Source organism: Dendronephthya gigantea, unplaced genomic scaffold (assembly GCF_004324835.1).
Source record: "Dendronephthya gigantea isolate DGI-Jeju-01 unplaced genomic scaffold, DenGig_1.0 000098F, whole genome shotgun sequence".
NCBI lineage: Eukaryota > Metazoa > Cnidaria > Anthozoa > Malacalcyonacea > Nephtheidae > Dendronephthya > Dendronephthya gigantea.
In genome coordinates this window covers 265774-282536 of record NW_021163108.1, presented here as the reverse complement: position 1 = coordinate 282536, position 16763 = coordinate 265774, and the positions used below count along the sequence as shown (strand labels likewise).

At 41.9% G+C, this 16763-nt stretch overlaps 1 protein-coding gene and 50 non-coding genes across 51 annotated transcripts in view; 50 read left to right on the top strand and 1 right to left on the bottom strand.

Annotated features, from left to right (window-relative positions):
* The window catches only part of LOC114534183 (tetratricopeptide repeat protein 38-like), a 59857-nt gene that overhangs the window by 27394 nt on the left and 15700 nt on the right, over nucleotides 1–16763 (bottom strand). The gene's annotated exons all lie outside the window — the stretch shown is intronic.
* Trnai-aau lies at nucleotides 95–167 on the top strand. The gene has a single exon. It is a non-coding gene; the product is annotated as a tRNA-Ile (tRNA).
* Trnar-acg lies at nucleotides 267–339 on the top strand. The gene has a single exon. It is a non-coding gene; the product is annotated as a tRNA-Arg (tRNA).
* Nucleotides 816–888, top strand: Trnar-ucg. The gene has a single exon. It is a non-coding gene; the product is annotated as a tRNA-Arg (tRNA).
* Nucleotides 997–1069, top strand: Trnai-aau. The gene has a single exon. It is a non-coding gene; the product is annotated as a tRNA-Ile (tRNA).
* On the top strand, nucleotides 1168–1240 carry Trnar-acg. The gene has a single exon. It is a non-coding gene; the product is annotated as a tRNA-Arg (tRNA).
* On the top strand, nucleotides 1734–1806 carry Trnar-ucg. Its single transcript has one exon. It is a non-coding gene; the product is annotated as a tRNA-Arg (tRNA).
* Nucleotides 2307–2379, top strand: Trnar-ucg. Its single transcript has one exon. It is a non-coding gene; the product is annotated as a tRNA-Arg (tRNA).
* Trnai-aau lies at nucleotides 2483–2555 on the top strand. The gene has a single exon. It is a non-coding gene; the product is annotated as a tRNA-Ile (tRNA).
* Trnar-ucg lies at nucleotides 3214–3286 on the top strand. Its single transcript has one exon. It is a non-coding gene; the product is annotated as a tRNA-Arg (tRNA).
* Trnai-aau lies at nucleotides 3394–3466 on the top strand. Its single transcript has one exon. It is a non-coding gene; the product is annotated as a tRNA-Ile (tRNA).
* On the top strand, nucleotides 3566–3638 carry Trnar-acg. The gene has a single exon. It is a non-coding gene; the product is annotated as a tRNA-Arg (tRNA).
* Nucleotides 4132–4204, top strand: Trnar-ucg. The gene has a single exon. It is a non-coding gene; the product is annotated as a tRNA-Arg (tRNA).
* On the top strand, nucleotides 4311–4383 carry Trnai-aau. The gene has a single exon. It is a non-coding gene; the product is annotated as a tRNA-Ile (tRNA).
* Trnar-acg lies at nucleotides 4482–4554 on the top strand. The gene has a single exon. It is a non-coding gene; the product is annotated as a tRNA-Arg (tRNA).
* Trnar-ucg lies at nucleotides 5045–5117 on the top strand. The gene has a single exon. It is a non-coding gene; the product is annotated as a tRNA-Arg (tRNA).
* On the top strand, nucleotides 5223–5295 carry Trnai-aau. The gene has a single exon. It is a non-coding gene; the product is annotated as a tRNA-Ile (tRNA).
* On the top strand, nucleotides 5395–5467 carry Trnar-acg. Its single transcript has one exon. It is a non-coding gene; the product is annotated as a tRNA-Arg (tRNA).
* Nucleotides 5959–6031, top strand: Trnar-ucg. The gene has a single exon. It is a non-coding gene; the product is annotated as a tRNA-Arg (tRNA).
* On the top strand, nucleotides 6137–6209 carry Trnai-aau. Its single transcript has one exon. It is a non-coding gene; the product is annotated as a tRNA-Ile (tRNA).
* Nucleotides 6308–6380, top strand: Trnar-acg. The gene has a single exon. It is a non-coding gene; the product is annotated as a tRNA-Arg (tRNA).
* Trnar-ucg lies at nucleotides 6872–6944 on the top strand. Its single transcript has one exon. It is a non-coding gene; the product is annotated as a tRNA-Arg (tRNA).
* On the top strand, nucleotides 7052–7124 carry Trnai-aau. Its single transcript has one exon. It is a non-coding gene; the product is annotated as a tRNA-Ile (tRNA).
* On the top strand, nucleotides 7222–7294 carry Trnar-acg. The gene has a single exon. It is a non-coding gene; the product is annotated as a tRNA-Arg (tRNA).
* Nucleotides 7787–7859, top strand: Trnar-ucg. The gene has a single exon. It is a non-coding gene; the product is annotated as a tRNA-Arg (tRNA).
* Nucleotides 7967–8039, top strand: Trnai-aau. The gene has a single exon. It is a non-coding gene; the product is annotated as a tRNA-Ile (tRNA).
* Nucleotides 8136–8208, top strand: Trnar-acg. The gene has a single exon. It is a non-coding gene; the product is annotated as a tRNA-Arg (tRNA).
* Nucleotides 8700–8771, top strand: Trnar-ucg. The gene has a single exon. It is a non-coding gene; the product is annotated as a tRNA-Arg (tRNA).
* Trnai-aau lies at nucleotides 8880–8952 on the top strand. The gene has a single exon. It is a non-coding gene; the product is annotated as a tRNA-Ile (tRNA).
* On the top strand, nucleotides 9052–9124 carry Trnar-acg. Its single transcript has one exon. It is a non-coding gene; the product is annotated as a tRNA-Arg (tRNA).
* Nucleotides 9956–10028, top strand: Trnar-acg. The gene has a single exon. It is a non-coding gene; the product is annotated as a tRNA-Arg (tRNA).
* On the top strand, nucleotides 10517–10588 carry Trnar-ucg. The gene has a single exon. It is a non-coding gene; the product is annotated as a tRNA-Arg (tRNA).
* Nucleotides 10694–10766, top strand: Trnai-aau. The gene has a single exon. It is a non-coding gene; the product is annotated as a tRNA-Ile (tRNA).
* Trnar-acg lies at nucleotides 10863–10937 on the top strand. The gene has a single exon. It is a non-coding gene; the product is annotated as a tRNA-Arg (tRNA).
* Trnar-ucg lies at nucleotides 11428–11500 on the top strand. Its single transcript has one exon. It is a non-coding gene; the product is annotated as a tRNA-Arg (tRNA).
* Nucleotides 11609–11681, top strand: Trnai-aau. Its single transcript has one exon. It is a non-coding gene; the product is annotated as a tRNA-Ile (tRNA).
* Nucleotides 11781–11853, top strand: Trnar-acg. The gene has a single exon. It is a non-coding gene; the product is annotated as a tRNA-Arg (tRNA).
* Nucleotides 12346–12417, top strand: Trnar-ucg. Its single transcript has one exon. It is a non-coding gene; the product is annotated as a tRNA-Arg (tRNA).
* Trnai-aau lies at nucleotides 12525–12597 on the top strand. Its single transcript has one exon. It is a non-coding gene; the product is annotated as a tRNA-Ile (tRNA).
* Trnar-acg lies at nucleotides 12696–12768 on the top strand. Its single transcript has one exon. It is a non-coding gene; the product is annotated as a tRNA-Arg (tRNA).
* On the top strand, nucleotides 13262–13334 carry Trnar-ucg. Its single transcript has one exon. It is a non-coding gene; the product is annotated as a tRNA-Arg (tRNA).
* On the top strand, nucleotides 13442–13514 carry Trnai-aau. Its single transcript has one exon. It is a non-coding gene; the product is annotated as a tRNA-Ile (tRNA).
* Trnar-acg lies at nucleotides 13614–13686 on the top strand. The gene has a single exon. It is a non-coding gene; the product is annotated as a tRNA-Arg (tRNA).
* On the top strand, nucleotides 14361–14433 carry Trnai-aau. The gene has a single exon. It is a non-coding gene; the product is annotated as a tRNA-Ile (tRNA).
* On the top strand, nucleotides 14533–14605 carry Trnar-acg. The gene has a single exon. It is a non-coding gene; the product is annotated as a tRNA-Arg (tRNA).
* On the top strand, nucleotides 15099–15171 carry Trnar-ucg. The gene has a single exon. It is a non-coding gene; the product is annotated as a tRNA-Arg (tRNA).
* On the top strand, nucleotides 15280–15352 carry Trnai-aau. Its single transcript has one exon. It is a non-coding gene; the product is annotated as a tRNA-Ile (tRNA).
* Trnar-acg lies at nucleotides 15452–15524 on the top strand. Its single transcript has one exon. It is a non-coding gene; the product is annotated as a tRNA-Arg (tRNA).
* Trnar-ucg lies at nucleotides 16019–16091 on the top strand. The gene has a single exon. It is a non-coding gene; the product is annotated as a tRNA-Arg (tRNA).
* Nucleotides 16200–16272, top strand: Trnai-aau. The gene has a single exon. It is a non-coding gene; the product is annotated as a tRNA-Ile (tRNA).
* Trnar-acg lies at nucleotides 16371–16443 on the top strand. The gene has a single exon. It is a non-coding gene; the product is annotated as a tRNA-Arg (tRNA).

Sequence of the window (16763 nt, the reverse complement as noted above, 5' to 3'; positions counted from 1 at the left end):
TTGGAGCGGAATCGTTAAGTCAACTGATCGAAAATTTTAAAAGAAATTGACTTTGCAAGCGTTAAAACCTTTATACTCCAAAGCTTTAAAACAAGGCCGGTTAGCTCAGTCGGCAGAGCGTGGTGCTAATAACGCTAAGGTCGTGAGTTCGATCCTCACACCGGCCAACCTACTATTACCAGATCCTTATTGTGGATTCCTAGAATTTTGGCGGTAACACATATAAAACCAAACAAGAAGGAAAAAGTATACTTTTAAATGGTAGCGGCCCTGTGGCCAAATGGATAAGGCGTCTGACTACGGATCAGAAGATTCCAGGTTCGAATCCTGGCGGGGTCGACTTCATTAGATGAGAAAGAGTGGAAAGGTTTAATAGAAATTGAGTTTCCCAGCGTTTAAAACAAGGCTTTAAAAAGAGGCCGGTTAGCTCAGTCGGCAGAGCGCAGTGCTTAATAACGCTAAGGTCATAAGTCTCACACCGGCCAACCTGCTATTAGCAGGTCTTTATTGTGGATTGCTTGAATTTTGGTGGTAACGATTAGAAACCAAACAAGAATGAAAAAGTATACTTTTAAAACGTAGCCGCCCTGTGGCCAAAGAGATAAGGTGTCTGACAACGGATCAGAAGATTCCAGGTTCGAGTCCTGGCGGGGTCGATTTTGATTTACAGTTTTACCGATCACATCCTTCAATGAAACTTAAAACCATACTTGTTCTCAATGACAGGAGGCGTGTTTGATACTCATCGTTGGTTTTAGAGTTTCCAACATATATGGAATAATGATTATTTGCAAGATTAGTTGGAGATTCTTGTAGGCCTCATGGCCTAATGGATAAGGCGTCTCACTTCGGATGAGAAAATTCCAGGTTCGAGTCCTGGTGGGGTCGAGGTTTATCAAATTTTGGAGCGGAATCGTTAAGTCAACTGATCGAAAATTTTAATAGAAATTGACTTTGCAAGCGTTAAAACCTTTATACTCCAAAGCTTTAAAACAAGGCCGGTTAGCTCAGTCGGCAGAGCGTGGTGCTAATAATGCTAAGGTCGTGAGTTCGATCCTCACACCGGCCAACCTACTATTACCAGATCTTTATTGTGGATTCCTAGAATTTTGGCGGTAACAAATATAAAACCAAACAAGAAGGAAAAGTATACTTTTAAATGGTAGCAGCCCTGTGGCCAAATGGATAAGGCGTCTGACTACGGATCAGAAGATTCCAGGTTCGAATCCTGGCGGGGTCGACTTCATTAGATGAGAAAGAGTGGAAAGGTTTAATAGAAATTGAGTTTCCCAGCGTTTAAAACCTTTATACTCCAAGGCTTTAAAAATAGGCCGGTTAGCTCAGTCGGCAGAGCGCAGTGCTTAATAACGCTAAGGTCATAAGTCTCACACTGGCCAACCTGCTATTACCAGGTCTTTATTGTGGATTGCTTGAATTTTGGTGGTAACGATTAAGAAAACCAAACAAGAATGAAAAAGTTATTTTTAAAACGTAGCCCCCTGTGGCCAAAGAGATAAGGTGTCTGACAACGGATCAGAAGATTCCAGGTTCGAGTCCTGGCGGGGTCGATTTTGATTTACAGTTTTACCGACCACATCCTTCAATGAAACGTAAAAACGATACTTGTTCTCAATGACAGGAGGCGTGTTTGATACTCAATCGTTGGTATTTAGAGTTTCCAACATATCTATGGAATAATGATTATTTGCAAGATTAGTTGGAGGATTCTAGTAGGCCTCATGGCCTAATGGATAAGGCGTCTCACTTCGGATGAAAAAATTCCAGGTTCGAGTCCTGCTGGGGTCGAGGTTTATCAATTTTGGGCGGAATCGTTAAGTCAACTGATCGAAATTTTAATAGAAATTGATTTTGCAAGCGTTAAAACCTTTATACTCCAAAGCTTCAAAAAGAGGCCGGTTAGCTCAGTCGGCAGCGCGCAGTTCTTAATAACGCTAAGGTCATAAGTCTCACATCGGCCAACCTGCTATTACCAGGTCTTTATTCTGGATTGCTTGAATTTTGGTGGTAACGATTAGAAAACGAAACAAGAATGAAAAAGTATACTTTTAAAACGTAGCCGCCCTGTGGCCAAAGAGATAAGGTGTCTGACAACGGATCAGAAGATTCCAGGTTCGAGTCCTGGCGGGGTCGATTTTGATTTACAGTTTTACCGACCACATCCTTCAATGAAACGTAAAAACGATACTTGTTCCAATGACAGGAGGCGTGTTTGATACTCAATCGTTGGTTTTTCCAACATATATGGAATAATGATTATTTGCAAGATTAGTTGGAGGATTCTTGTAGGCCTCATGGCCTAATGGATAAGGCGTCTCACTTCGGATGAGAAAATTCCAGGTTCGAGTCCTGGTGGGGTCGAGGTTTATCAAATTTTGGAGCGGAATCGTTAAGTCAACTGATCGAAAAAAAGAAATTGACTTTGCAAGCGTTAAAACCTTTATACTCTAAAGCTTTAAAACAAGGCCGGTTAGCTCAGTCGGCAGAGCGTGGTGCTAATAACGCTAAGGTCGTGAGTTCGATCCTCACACCGGCCAACCTACTATTACCAGATCTTTATTGTGGATTCCTAGAATTTTGGCGGTAACAAATATAAAACCAAACAAGAAGGAAAAAGTATACTTTTAAATGGTAGCGGCCCTGTGGCCATAAGGCGTCTGACTACGGATCAGAAGATTCCAGGTTCGAATCCTGGCGGGGTCGACTTCATTAGATGAGAAAGAGTGGAAAGGTTTAATAGAAATTGAGTTTCCCAGCGTTTAAAACCTTTATACTCCAAGGCTTTAAAAAAGAGGCCGGTTAGCTCAGTCGGCAGAGCGCAGTGCTTAATAACGCTAAGGTCATAAGTCTCACACCGGCCAACCTGCTATTACCAGGTCTTTATTGTGGATTGCTTGAATTTTTGGTGGTAACGATTAGAAAACCAAACAAGAATGAAAAAGTATACTTTTAAAACGTAGCCCCCTGTGGCCAAAGAGATAAGGTGTCTGACAACGGATCAGAAGATTCCAGGTTCGAGTCCTGGCGGGGTCGATTTTGATTTACAGTTTTACCGACCACATCCTTCAATGAAACGTAAAAACGATACTTGTTCTCAATGACAGGAGGCGTGTTTGATACTCAATCGTTGGTTAGAGTTTCCAACATATATATGGAATAATGATTATTTGCAAGATTAGTTGGAGGATTCTTGTAGGCCTCATGGCCTAATGGATAAGGCGTCTCACTTCGGATGAGAAAATTCCAGGTTCGAGTCCTGGTGGGGTCGAGGTTTATCAAATTTTGGAGCGGAATCGTTAAGTCAACTGATCGAAAATTTTAAAGAAATTGACTTTGCAAGCGTTAAAACCTTTATACTCCAAAGCTTTAAAACAAGGCCGGTTAGCTCAGTCGGCAGAGCGTGGTGCTAATAACGCTAAGGTCGTGAGTTCGATCCTCACACCGGCCAACCTACTATTACCAGATCTTTATTGTGGATTCCTAGAATTTTGGCGGTAACAAATATAAAACCAAACAAGAAGGAAAAAGTATACTTTTAAATGGTAGCGGCCCTGTGGCCAAATGGATAAGGCGTCTGACTACGGATCAGAAGATTCCAGGTTCGAATCCTGGCGGGGTCGACTTCATTAGATGAGAAAGAGTGGAAAGGTTTAATAGAAATTGAGTTTCCAGCGTTTAAAACCTTTATACTCCAAAGGCTTTAAAAAGAGGCCGGTTAGCTCAGTCGGCAGAGCGCAGTGCTTAATAACGCTAAGGTCATAAGTCTCACACCGGCCAACCTGCTATTACCAGGTCTTTATTGTGGATTGCTTGAATTTTGGTGGTAACGATTAGAAAACCAAACAAGAATGAAAAAGTATACTTTTAAAACGTAGCCGCCCTGTGGCCAAAGAGATAAGGTGTCTGGACAACGGATCAGAAGATTCCAGGTTCGAGTCCTGGCGGGGTCGATTTTGATTTACAGTTTTACCGACCACATCCTTCAATGAAACGTAAAAACGATACTTGTTCCAATGACAGGAGGCGTGTTTGATACTCAATCGTTGGTATTTAGAGTTTCCAACATATTATGGAATAATGATTATTTGCAAGATTAGTTGGAGGATTCTTGTAGGCCTCATGGCCTAATGGATAAGGCGTCTCACTTCGGATGAGAAAATTCCAGGTTCGAGTCCTGGTGGGGTCGAGGTTTATCAAATTTTGGAGCGGAATCGTTAAGTCAACTGATCGAAAATTTTAAAGAAATTGACTTTGCAAGCGTTAAAACCTTTATACTCAAAGCTTTAAAACAAGGCCGGTTAGCTCAGTCGGCAGAGCGTGGTGCTAATAACGCTAAGGTCGTGAGTTCGATCCTCACACCGGCCAACCTACTATTACCAGATCTTTATTGTGGATTCCTAGAATTTTGGCGGTAACAATATAAAACCAAACAAGAAGGAAAAAGTATACTTTTAAATGGTAGCAGCCCTGTGGCCAAATGGATAAGGCGTCTGACTACGGATCAGAAGATTCCAGGTTCGAATCCTGGCGGGGTCGACTTCATTAGATGAGAAAGAGTGGAAAGGTTTAATAGAAATTGAGTTTCCCAGCGTTTAAAACCTTTATACTCCAAGGCTTTAAAAATAGGCCGGTTAGCTCAGTCGGCAGAGCGCAGTGCTTAATAACGCTAAGGTCATAAGTCTCACACCGGCCAACCTGCTATTACCAGGTCTTTATTGTGGATTGCTTGAATTTTGGTGGTAACGATTAGAAAACCAAACAAGAATGAAAAAGTATATTTTTAAAACGTAGCCGCCCTGTGGCCAAAGAGATAAGGTGTGGACAACGGAGAAGATTCCAGGTTCGAGTCCTGGCGGGGTCGATTTTGATTTACAGTTTTACCGACCACATCCTTCAATGAAACGTAAAAACGATACTTGTTCTCAATGACAGGAGGCGTGTTTGATACTCAATCGTTGGTATTTAGAGTTTCCAACATATATATGGAATAATGATTATTTGCAAGATTAGTTGGAGGATTCTTGTAGGCCTCATGGCCTAATGGATAAGGCGTCTCACTTCGGATGAGAAAATTCCAGGTTCGAGTCCTGGTGGGGTCGAGGTTTATCAAATTTTGGAGCGGAATCGTTAAGTCAACTGATCGAAAATTTTAGAAATTGACTTTGCAAGCGTTAAAACCTTTATACTCCAAAGCTTTAAAACAAGGCCGGTTAGCTCAGTCGGCAGAGCGTGGTGCTAATAACGCTAAGGTCGTGAGTTCGATCCTCACACCGGCCAACCTACTATTACCAGATCTTTATTGTGGATTCCTAGAATTTTGGCGGTAACAAATATAAAACCAAACAAGAAGGAAAAAGTATACTTTTAAATGGTAGCGGCCCTGTGGCCAAATGGATAAGGCGTCTGACTACGGATCAGAAGATTCCAGGTTCGAATCCTGGCGGGGTCGACTTCATTAGATGAGAAAGAGTGGAAAGGTTTAATAGAAATTGAGTTTCCCAGCGTTTAAAACCTTTATACTCAAGGCTTTAAAAAGAGGCCGGTTAGCTCAGTCGGCAGAGCGCAGTGCTTAATAACGCTAAGGTCATAAGTCTCACACCGGCCAACCTGCTATTACCAGGTCTTTATTGTGGATTGCTTGAATTTTGGTGGTAACGATTAGAAAACCAAACAAGAATGAAAAAGTATTTTTAAAACGTAGCCGCCCTGTGGCCAAAGAGATAAGGTGTCTGACAACGGATCAGAAGATTCCAGGTTCGAGTCCTGGCGGGGTCGATTTTGATTTACAGTTTTACCGACCACATCCTTCAATGAAACGTAAAAACGATACTTGTTCTCAATGACAGGAGGCGTGTTTGATACTCAATCGTTGGTATTTAGAGTTTCCAACATATATATGGAATAATGATTATTTGCAAGATTAGTTGGAGGATTCTTGTAGGCCTCATGGCCTAATGGATAAGGCGTCTCACTTCGGATGAGAAAATTCCAGGTTCGAGTCCTGGTGGGGTCGAGGTTTATCAAATTTTGGAGCGGAATCGTTAAGTCAACTGATCGAAAATTTTAAAAGTTGACTTTGCAAGCGTTAAAACCTTTATACTCCAAAGCTTTAAAACAAGGCCGGTTAGCTCAGTCGGCAGAGCGTGGTGCTAATAACGCTAAGGTCGTGAGTTCGATCCTCACACCGGCCAACCTACTATTACCAGATCTTTATTGTGGATTCCTAGAATTTTGGCGGTAACAATATAAAACCAAACAAGAAGGAAAAAGTATACTTTTAAATGGTAGCGGCCCTGTGGCCAAATGGATAAGGCGTCTGACTACGGATCAGAAGATTCCAGGTTCGAATCCTGGCGGGGTCGACTTCATTAGATGAGAAAGAGTGGAAAGGTTTAATAGAAATTGAGTTTCCCAGCGTTTAAAACCTTTATACTCCAAGGCTTTAAAAAGAGGCCGGTTAGCTCAGTCGGCAGAGCGCAGAGCTTAATAACGCTAAGGTCATAAGTCTCACACCGGCCAACCTGCTATTACCAGGTCTTTATTGTGGATTGCTTGAATTTTGGTGGTAACGATTAGAAAACCAAACAAGAATGAAAAAGTATACTTTTAAAACGTAGCCGCCCTGTGGCCAAGAGATAAGGTGTCTGGCAACGATCAGAAGATTCCAGGTTCGAGTCCTGGCGGGGTCGATTTTGATTTACAGTTTTACCGACCACATCCTTCAATGAAACGTAAAAACGATACTTGTTCCAATGACAGGAGGCGTGTTTGATACTCAATCGTTGGTATTTAGAGTTTCCAACATATATATGGAATAATGATTATTTGCAAGATTAGTTGGAGGATTCTTGTAGGCCTCATGGCCTAATGGATAAGGCGTCTCACTTCGGATGAGAAAATTCCAGGTTCGAGTCCTGGTGGGGTCGAGGTTTATCAAATTTTGGAGCGGAATCGTTAAGTCAACTGATCGAAAATTTTAAAGAAATTGACTTTGCAAGCGTTAAAACCTTTATACTCCAAAGCTTTAAAACAAGGCCGGTTAGCTCAGTCGGCAGAGCGTGGTGCTAATAACGCTAAGGTCGTGAGTTCGATCCTCACACCGGCCAACCTACTATTACCAGATCTTTTTGTGGATTCCTAGAATTTTGGCGGTAACAAATATAAAACCAAACAAGAAGGAAAAGTATACTTTTAAATGGTAGCGGCCCTGTGGCCAAATGGATAAGGCGTCTGACTACGGATCAGAAGATTCCAGGTTCGAATCCTGGCGGGGTCGACTTCATTAGATGAGAAAGAGTGGAAAGGTTTAATAGAAATTGAGTTTCCCAGCGTTTAAAACCTTTATACTCCAAAGGCTTTAAAAAGAGGCCGGTTAGCTCAGTCGGCAGAGCGCAGTGCTTAATAACGCTAAGGTCATAAGTCTCACACCGGCCAACCTGCTATTACCAGGTCTTTATTGTGGATTGCTTGAATTTTGGTGGTAACGATTAGAAAACCAAACAAGAATGAAAAAGTATATTTTAAAACGTAGCCGCCCTGTGGCCAAAGAGATAAGGTGTGTGACAACGGATCAGAAGATTCCAGGTTCGAGTCCTGGCGGGGTCGATTTTGATTTACAGTTTTACCGACCACATCCTTCAATGAAACATAAAAACGATACTTGTTCTCAATGACAGGAGGCGTGTTTGATACTCAATCGTTGGTATTTAGAGTTTCCAACATATATGGAATAATGATTATTTGCAAGATTAGTTGGAGGATTCTTGTAGGCCTCATGGCCTAATGGATAAGGCGTCTCACTTCGGATGAGAAAATTCCAGGTTCGAGTCCTGGTGGGGTCGAGGTTTATCAAATTTTGGAGCGGAATCGTTAAGTCAACTGATCGAAAATTTTAAAGAAATTGACTTTGCAAGCGTTAAAACCTTTATACTCCAAAGCTTTAAAACAAGGCCGGTTAGCTCAGTCGGCAGAGCGTGGTGCTAATAACGCTAAGGTCGTGAGTTCGATCCTCACACCGGCCAACCTACTATTACCAGATCTTTATTATGATTCCTAGAATTTTGGCGGTAACATATAAAACCAAACAAGAAGGAAAAAGTATACTTTTAAATGGTAGCGGCCCTGTGGCCAAATGGATAAGGCGTCTGACTACGGATCAGAAGATTCCAGGTTCGAATCCTGGCGGGGTCGACTTCATTAGATGAGAAAGAGTGGAAAGGTTTAATAGAAATTGAGTTTCCCAGCGTTTAAAACCTTTATACTCCAAGGCTTTAAAAAGAGGCCGGTTAGCTCAGTCGGCAGAGCGCAGAGCTTAATAACGCTAAGGTCATAAGTCTCACACCGGCCAACCTGCTATTACCAGGTCTTTATTGTGGATTGCTTGAATTTTGGTGGTAACGATTAGAAAACCAAACAAGAATGAAAAAGTATACTTTTAAAACGTAGCCGCCCTGTGGCCAAAGAGATAAGGTGTCTGGCAACGAATCAGAAGATTCCAGGTTCGAGTCCTGGCGGGGTCGATTTTGATTTACAGTTTTACCGACCACATCCTTCAATGAAACGTAAAAACGATACTTGTTCAATGACAGAGGCGTGTTTGATACTCAATCGTTGGTATTTAGAGTTTCCAACATATATATGGAATAATGATTATTTGCAAGATTAGTTGGAGGATTCTTGTAGGCCTCATGGCCTAATGGATAAGGCGTCTCACTTCGGATGAGAAATTCCAGGTTCGAGTCCTGGTGGGGTCGAGGTTTATCAAATTTTGGAGCGGAATCGTTAAGTCAACTGATCGAAAATTTTAAAAGAAATTGACTTTGCAAGCGTTAAAACCTTTATACTCCAAAGCTTTAAAACAAGGCCGGTTAGCTCAGTCGGCCGAGCGTGGTGCTAATAACGCTAAGGTCGTGAGTTCGATCCTCACACCGGCCAACCTACTATTACCAGATCTTTATTGTGGATTCCTAGAATTTTGGCGGTAACAAATATAAAACCAAACAAGAAGGAAAAAGTATACTTTTAAATGGTAGCGGCCCTGTGGCCAAATGGATAAGGCGTCTGACTACGGATCAGAAGATTCCAGGTTCGAATCCTGGCGGGGTCGACTTCATTAGATGAGAAAGAGTGGAACGGTTTAATAGAAATTGAGTTTCCAAGCCTTTATACTCAAAGGCTTTAAAAAGAGGCCGGTTAGCTCAGTCGGCAGAGCGCAGTGCTTAATAACGCTAAGGTCATCAGTCTCACACCGGCCAACCTGCTATTAGCAGGTCTTTATTGTGGATTGCTTGAATTTTGGTGGTAACGATTAGAAAACCAAACAAGAATGAAAAAGTATATTTTAAAACGTAGCCGCCCTGTGGCCAAAGAGATAAGGTGTCTGACAACGATCAGAAGATTCCAGGTTCGAGTCCTGGCGGGGTCGATTTTGATTTACAGTTTTACCGACCACATCCTTCAATGAAACAAAAACGATACTTGTTCTCAATGACAGGAGCGTGTTGATACTCAATCGTTGGTATTTAGAGTTTCCAACATATATGGAATAATGATTATTTGCAAGATTAGTTGGAGGATTCTTGTAGGCCTATGGCCTAATGGATAAGGCGTCTCACTTCGGAATGAGAAAATTCCAGGTTCGAGTCCTGGTGGGGTCGAGGTTTATCAAATTTTGGAGCGGAATCGTTAAGTCAACTGATCGAAAATTTTAATAGAAATTGACTTTGCAAGCGTTAAAACCTTTATACTCCAAAGCTTTAAAACAAGGCCGGTTAGCTCAGTCGGCAGAGCGTGGTGCTAATTAACGCTAAGGTCGTGAGTTCGATCCTCACACCGGCCCCAACCTTATTACCAGATCTTTATTTGTGGATTCCTAGATTTTGGCCGGTAACAAATATAAAACCAAACAAGAAGGAAAAGTATACTTTTAAATGGTAGCAGCCCTGTGGCCAAATGGATAAGGCGTCTGACTACGGATCAGAAGATTCCAGGTTCGAATCCTGGCGGGGTCGACTTCATTAGATGAGGAAAGAGTGGAAAGGTTTAATAGAAATTGAGTTTCCCAGCGTTTAAAACCTTTATACTCCAAAGGCTTTAAAAAGAGGCCGGTTAGCTCAGTCGGCAGAGCGCAGTGCTTAATCGCTAAGGTCATAAGTCTCACACCGGCCAACCTGCTATTACCGGTCTTTATTTGGATTGCTTGAATTTTGGTGGTAACGATTAGAAAACCAAACAAGAATGAAAAAGTATACTTTTAAAACGTAGCCGCCCTGTGGCCAAAGAGAAAGGTGTCTCACAACGGATCAGAAGATTCCAGGTTCGAGTCCTGGCGGGGTCGATTTTGATTTACAGTTTAGCGACCACATCCTCAATGAACGTAAAAACGATACTTGTTCTCAATGACAGGAGGCGTGTGTGATACTCAATCGTTGGTCATTTAGAGTTTCCAACATAGATATGGAATAATATTATTTGCAAGATTAGTTGGAGGATTCTTGTAGGCCTCATGGCCTAATGGATAAGGCGCTCACTTCGGATGAGAAAATTCCAGGTTCGAGTCCTGGTGGGGTCGAGGTTTATCAAATTTTGGAGCGGAATCGTTAAGTCAACTGATCGAAAATTTTAATATTGACTTTGCAAGCGTTAAAACCTTTATACTCCAAAGCTTTTAAAACAAGGCCGGTTAGCTCAGTCGGCCAGAGCGTGGTGCTAATAACGCTAAGGTCGTGAGTTCGATCTCACACCGGCCACCTACTATTACCAGATCTTTATTGTGGATTCCTAGAATTTTGGCGGTAACAATATAAACCAAACAAGAAGGAAAAAGTATACTTTTAAATGGTAGCAGCCCTGTGGCCAAATGGATAAGGCGCGTCTGATTACGGATCAGAAGATTCCAGGTTCGAATCCTGGCGGGGTCGACTTCATTAGATGAGAAAGAGTGGAAAGGTTTAATAGAAATTGAGTTTCCAGCGTTTAAAACCTTTATACTCCAAGGCTTTAAAAGAGGCCGGTTAGCTCAGTCGGCAGAGCGCAGAGCTTAATAACGTAAGGTCATAAGTCTCACACCGGCCAACCTGCTATTACCATTTATTGTGGATTGCTTGAATTTTTGTGTGGTTAACGATTAGAAAACCAAACAAGAATGAAAAAGTATACTTTTAAAACGTAGCCGCCCTGTGGCCAAAGAGATAAGGTGTTCTGGCAACGAATCAGAAGATTCCAGGTTCGAGTCCTGGCGGGGTCGATTTTTTTACAGTTTTACCGACCACATCCTTCAATGAACACGTAAAAACGATACTTGTTCTCAATGACAGGAGGCGTGTTTGATACTCAATCGTTGGTATTTAGAGTTTCCAACATATATATGGAATAATGATTATTTGCAAGATTAGTTGGAGGATTCTTGTAGGCCTCATGGCCTAATGGATAAGGCGTCTCACTTCGGATGAGAAAATTCCAGGTTCGAGTCCTGGTGGGGTCGAGGTTTATCAAATTTTGGAGCGGAATCGTTAAGTCAACTGATCGAAAATTTTAAAAGAAATTGACTTTGCAAGCGTTAAAACCTTTATACTCCAAAGCTTTAAAACAAGGCCGGTTAGCTCAGTCGGCAGAGCGTGGTGCTAATAACGCTAAGGTCGTGAGTTCGATCCTCACACCGGCCAACCTACTATTACCAGATCTTTATTGTGGATTCCTAGAATTTTGGCGGTAACAAATATAAAACCAAACAAGAAGGAAAAAGTATACTTTTAAATGGTAGCGGCCCTGTGGCCAAATGGATAAGGCGTCTGACTACGGATCAGAAGATTCCAGGTTCGAATCCTGGCGGGGTCGACTTCATTAGATGAGAAAGAGTGGAAAGGTTTAATAGAAATTGAGTTTCCAAGCGTTTAAAACCTTTATACTCAAAGGCTTTAAAAAGAGGCCGGTTAGCTCAGTCGGCAGAGCGCAGTGCTTAATAACGCTAAGGTCATAAGTCTCACACCGGCCAACCTGCTATTAGCAGGTCTTTATTGTGGATTGCTTGAATTTTGGTGGTAACGATTGGAAAACCAAACAAGAATGAAAAAGTATACTTTTAAAACGTAGCCGCCCTGTGGCCAAAGAGATAAGGTGTTTGACAACGGATCAGAAGATTCCAGGTTCGAGTCCTGGCGGGGTCGATTTTGATTTACAGTTTTACCGACCACATCCTTCAATGAAACATAAAAACGATACTTGTTCTCAATGACAGGAGCGTGTTGATACTCAATCGTTGGTATTTAGAGTTTCCAACATATATATGGAATAATGATTATTTGCAAGATTAGTTGGAGGATTCTTGTAGGCCTCATGGCCTAATGGATAAGGCGTCCACTTCGGATGAGAAAATTCCAGGTTCGAGTCCTGGTGGGGTCGAGGTTTATCAAATTTTGGAGCGGAATCGTTAAGTCAACTGATCGAAAATTTTAATAGAAATTGACTTTCAAGCGTTAAAACCTTTATACTCCAAAGCTGTAAAACAAGGCCGGTTAGCTCAGTCGGCAGAGCGTGGTGCTAATAACGCTAAGGTCGTGAGTTCGATCCTCACACCGGCCAACCTACTATTACCAGATCTTTATTATGGATTCCTAGAATTTTGGCGGTAACAATATAAAACCAAACAAGAAGGAAAAAGTATACTTTTAAATGGTAGCGGCCCTGTGGCCAAATGGATAAAGCGTCTGACTACGGATCAGAAGATTCCAGGTTCGAATCCTGGCGGGGTCGACTTCATTAGATGAGAAAGAGTGGAAACGTTTAATAGAAATTGAGTTTCCCAGCGTTTAAAACCTTTATACTCCAAGGCTTTAAAAAGAGGCCGGTTAGCTCAGTCGGCAGAGCGCAGAGCTTAATAACGCTAAGGTCATAAGTCTCACACCGGCCAACCTGCTATTACCAGGTCTTTATTGTGGATTGCTTGAATTTTGGTGGTAACGATTAGAAAACCAAACAAGAATGAAAAAGTATACTTTTAAAACGTAGCCGCCCTGTGGCCAAAGAGATAAGGTGTCTGGCAACGAATCAGAAGATTCCAGGTTCGAGTCCTGGCGGGGTCGATTTTGATTTACAGTTTTACCGACCACATCCTTCAATGAAACGTAAAAACGATACTTGTTCCAATGACAGGAGGCGTGTTTGATACTCAATCGTTGGTATTTAGAGTTTCCAACATATATATGGAATAATGATTATTTGCAAGATTAGTTGGAGGATTATTGTAGGCCTCATGGCCTAATGGATAAGGCGTCTCACTTCGGATGAGAAAATTCCAGGTTCGAGTCCTGGTGGGGTCGAGGTTTATCAAATTTTGGAGCGGAATCGTTAAGTCAACTGATCGAAAATTTTAAAGAAATTGACTTTGCAAGCGTTAAAACCTTTATACTCCAAAGCTTTAAAACAAGGCCGGTTAGCTCAGTCGGCAGAGCGTGGTGCTAATAACGCTAAGGTCGTGAGTTCGATCCTCACACCGGCCAACCTACTATTACCAGATCTTTATTGTGGATTCCTAGAATTTTGGCGGTAACAAATATAAAACCAAACAAGAAGGAAATAGTATACTTTTAAATGGTAGCGGCCCTGTGGCCAAATGGATAAGGCGTCTGACTACGGATCAGAAGATTCCAGGTTCGAATCCTGCCGGGGTCGACTTCATTAGATGAGAAAGAGTGGAAAGGTTTAATAGAAATTGAGTTTTCCAGCGTTTAAAACCTTTATACTCCAAAGCTTTAAAAAGAGGCCGGTTAGCTCAGTCGGCAGAGCGCAGAGCTTAATAACGCTAAGGTCATAAGTCTCACACCGGCCAACCTGCTATTACCAGGTCTTTAATGTGGATTGGTTGAATTTTGGTGGTAACGATTTGAAAACCAAACAAGAATGAAAAAGTATACTTTTAAAACGTAGCCGCCCTGTGGCCAAAGAGATAAGGTGTCTGGCAACGAATCAGAAGATTCCAGGTTCGAGTCCTGGCGGGGTCGATTTTGATTTACAGTTTTACCGACCACATCCTTCAATGAAACATAAAAACAATACTTGTTCTCAATGACAGGAGCCGTGTTTGATACTCAATCGTTGGTATTTAGAGTTTCCAACATATATATGGAATAATGATTATTTGCAAGATTAGTTGGAGGATTCTTGTAGGCCTCATGGCCTAATGATAAGGCGTCTCACTTCGGATGAGAAATTCCAGGTTTCGAGTCCTGGTGGGGTCGAGGTTTATCAAATTTTGGAGCGGAATCGTTAAGTGAAATGATCGAAAATTTTAATAGAAATTGACTTTGCAAGCGTTAAAACCTTTATACTCCAAAGCTTTAAAACAAGGCCGGTTAGCTCAGTCGGCAGAGCGTGGTGCTAATAACGCTAAGGTCGTGAGTTCGATCCTCACACCGGCCAACCTACTATTACCAGATCCTTATTGTGGATTCCTAGAATTTTGGCGGTAACACATATAAAACCAAACAAGAAGGAAAAAGTATACTTTTAAATGGTAGCGGCCCTGTGGCCAAATGGATAAGGCGTCTGACTACGGATCAGAAGATTCCAGGTTCGACTCCTGGCGGGGTCGACTTCACTAGATGAGAAAGAGTGGAAAGGTTTAATAGAAATTGAGTTTCCCAGCGTTTAAAACCTTTATACTCCAAGGCTTTAAAAAGAGGCCGGTTAGCTCAGTCGGCAGAGCGCAGAGCTTAATAACGCTAAGGTCATAAGTCTCACACCGGCCAACCTGCTATTACCAGGTCTTTATTGTGGATTGCTTGAATTTTGGTGGTAACGATTAGAAAACCAAACAAGAATGAAAAAGTATACTTTTAAAACGTAGCCGCCCTGTGGCCAAAGAGATAAGGTGTCTGACAACGGATCAGAAGATTCCAGGTTCGAGTCCTGGCGGGGTCGATTTTGATTTACAGTTTTACCGACCACATCCTTCAATGAAACATAAAAACGATACTTGTTCTCAATGACAGGAGGCGTGTTGATACTCAATCGTTGGTATTTAGAGTTTCCAACATATATATGGAATAATGATTATTTGCAAGATTAGTTGGAGGATTCTTGTAGGCCTCATGGCCTAATGGATAAGGCGTCTCACTTCGGATGAGAAAATTCCAGGTTCGAGTCCTGGTGGGGTCGAGGTTTATCAAATTTTGGAGCGGAATCGTTAAGTCAACTGATCGAAAATTTTAATAGAAATTGATTTTGCAAGCGTTAAAACCTTTATACTCCAAAGCTTTAAAACAAGGCCGGTTAGATCAGTCGGCAGAGCGTGGTGCTAATAACGCTAAGGTCGTGAGTTCGATCCTCACACCGGCCAACCTACTATTACCAGATCTTTATTGTGGATTCCTAGAATTTTGGCGGTAACAAATATAAAACCAAACAAGAAGGAAAAAGTATACTTTTAAATGGTAGCGGCCCTGTGGCCAAATGGATAAGGCGTCTGACTACGGATCAGAAGATTCCAGGTTCGAATCCTGGCGGGGTCGACTTCATTAGATGAGAAAGAGTGGAAAGGTTTAATAGAAATTGAGTTTCCAGCGTTTAAAACCTTTATACTCCAAAGGCTTTAAAAAGAGGCCGGTTAGCTCAGTCGGCAGAGCGCAGTGCTTAATAACGCTAAGGTCATAAGTCTCACACCGGCCAACCTGCTATTACCAGGTCTTTATTGTGGATTGCTTGAATTTTGGTGGTAACGATTAGAAAACCAAACAAGAATGAAAAAGTATACTTTTAAAACGTAGCCGCCCTGTGGCCAAAGAGATAAGGTGTCTGACAACGGATCAGAAGATTCCAGGTTCGAGTCCTGGCGGGGTCGATTTTGATTTACAGTTTTACCGACCACATCCTTCAATGAAACATAAAAACAATACTTGTTCTCAATGACAGGAGGCGTGTTTGATACTCAATCGTTGGTATTTAGAGTTTCCAACATATATATGGAATAATGATTATTTGCAAGATTAGTTGGAGGATTCTTGTAGGCCTCATGGCCTAATGGATAAGGCGTCTCACTTCGGATGAGAAAATTCCAGGTTCGAGTCCTGGTGGGGTCGAGGTTTATCAAATTTTGGAGCGGAATCGTTAAGTCAACTGATCGAAAATTTTAATAGAAATTGACTTTGCAAGCGTTAAAACCTTTATACTCCAAAGCTTTAAAACAAGGCCGGTTAGCTCAGTCGGCAGAGCGTGGTGCTAATAACGCTAAGGTCGTGAGTTCGATCCTCACACCGGCCAACCTACTATTACCAGATCTTTATTGTGGATTCCTAGAATTTTGGCGGTAACAAATATAAAACCAAACAAGAAGGAAAAGTATACTTTTAAATGGTAGCGGCCCTGTGGCCAAATGGATAAGGCGTCTGACTACGGATCAGAAGATTCCAGGTTCGAATCCTGGCGGGGTCGACTTCATTAGATGAGAAAGAGTGGAAAGGTTTAATAGAAATTGAGTTTCCCAGCGTTTAAAACCTTTATACTCCAAGGCTTTAAAAAGAGGCCGGTTAGCTCAGTCGGCAGAGCGCAGAGCTTAATAACGCTAAGGTCATAAGTCTCACACCGGCCAACCTGCTATTACCAGGTCTTTATTGTGGATTGCTTGAATTTTGGTGGTAACGATTAGAAAACCAAACAAGAATGAAAAAGTATACTTTTAAAACGTAGCCGCCCTGTGGCCAAAGAGATAAGGTGTCTGGCAACGATCAGAAGATTCCAGGTTCGAGTCCTGG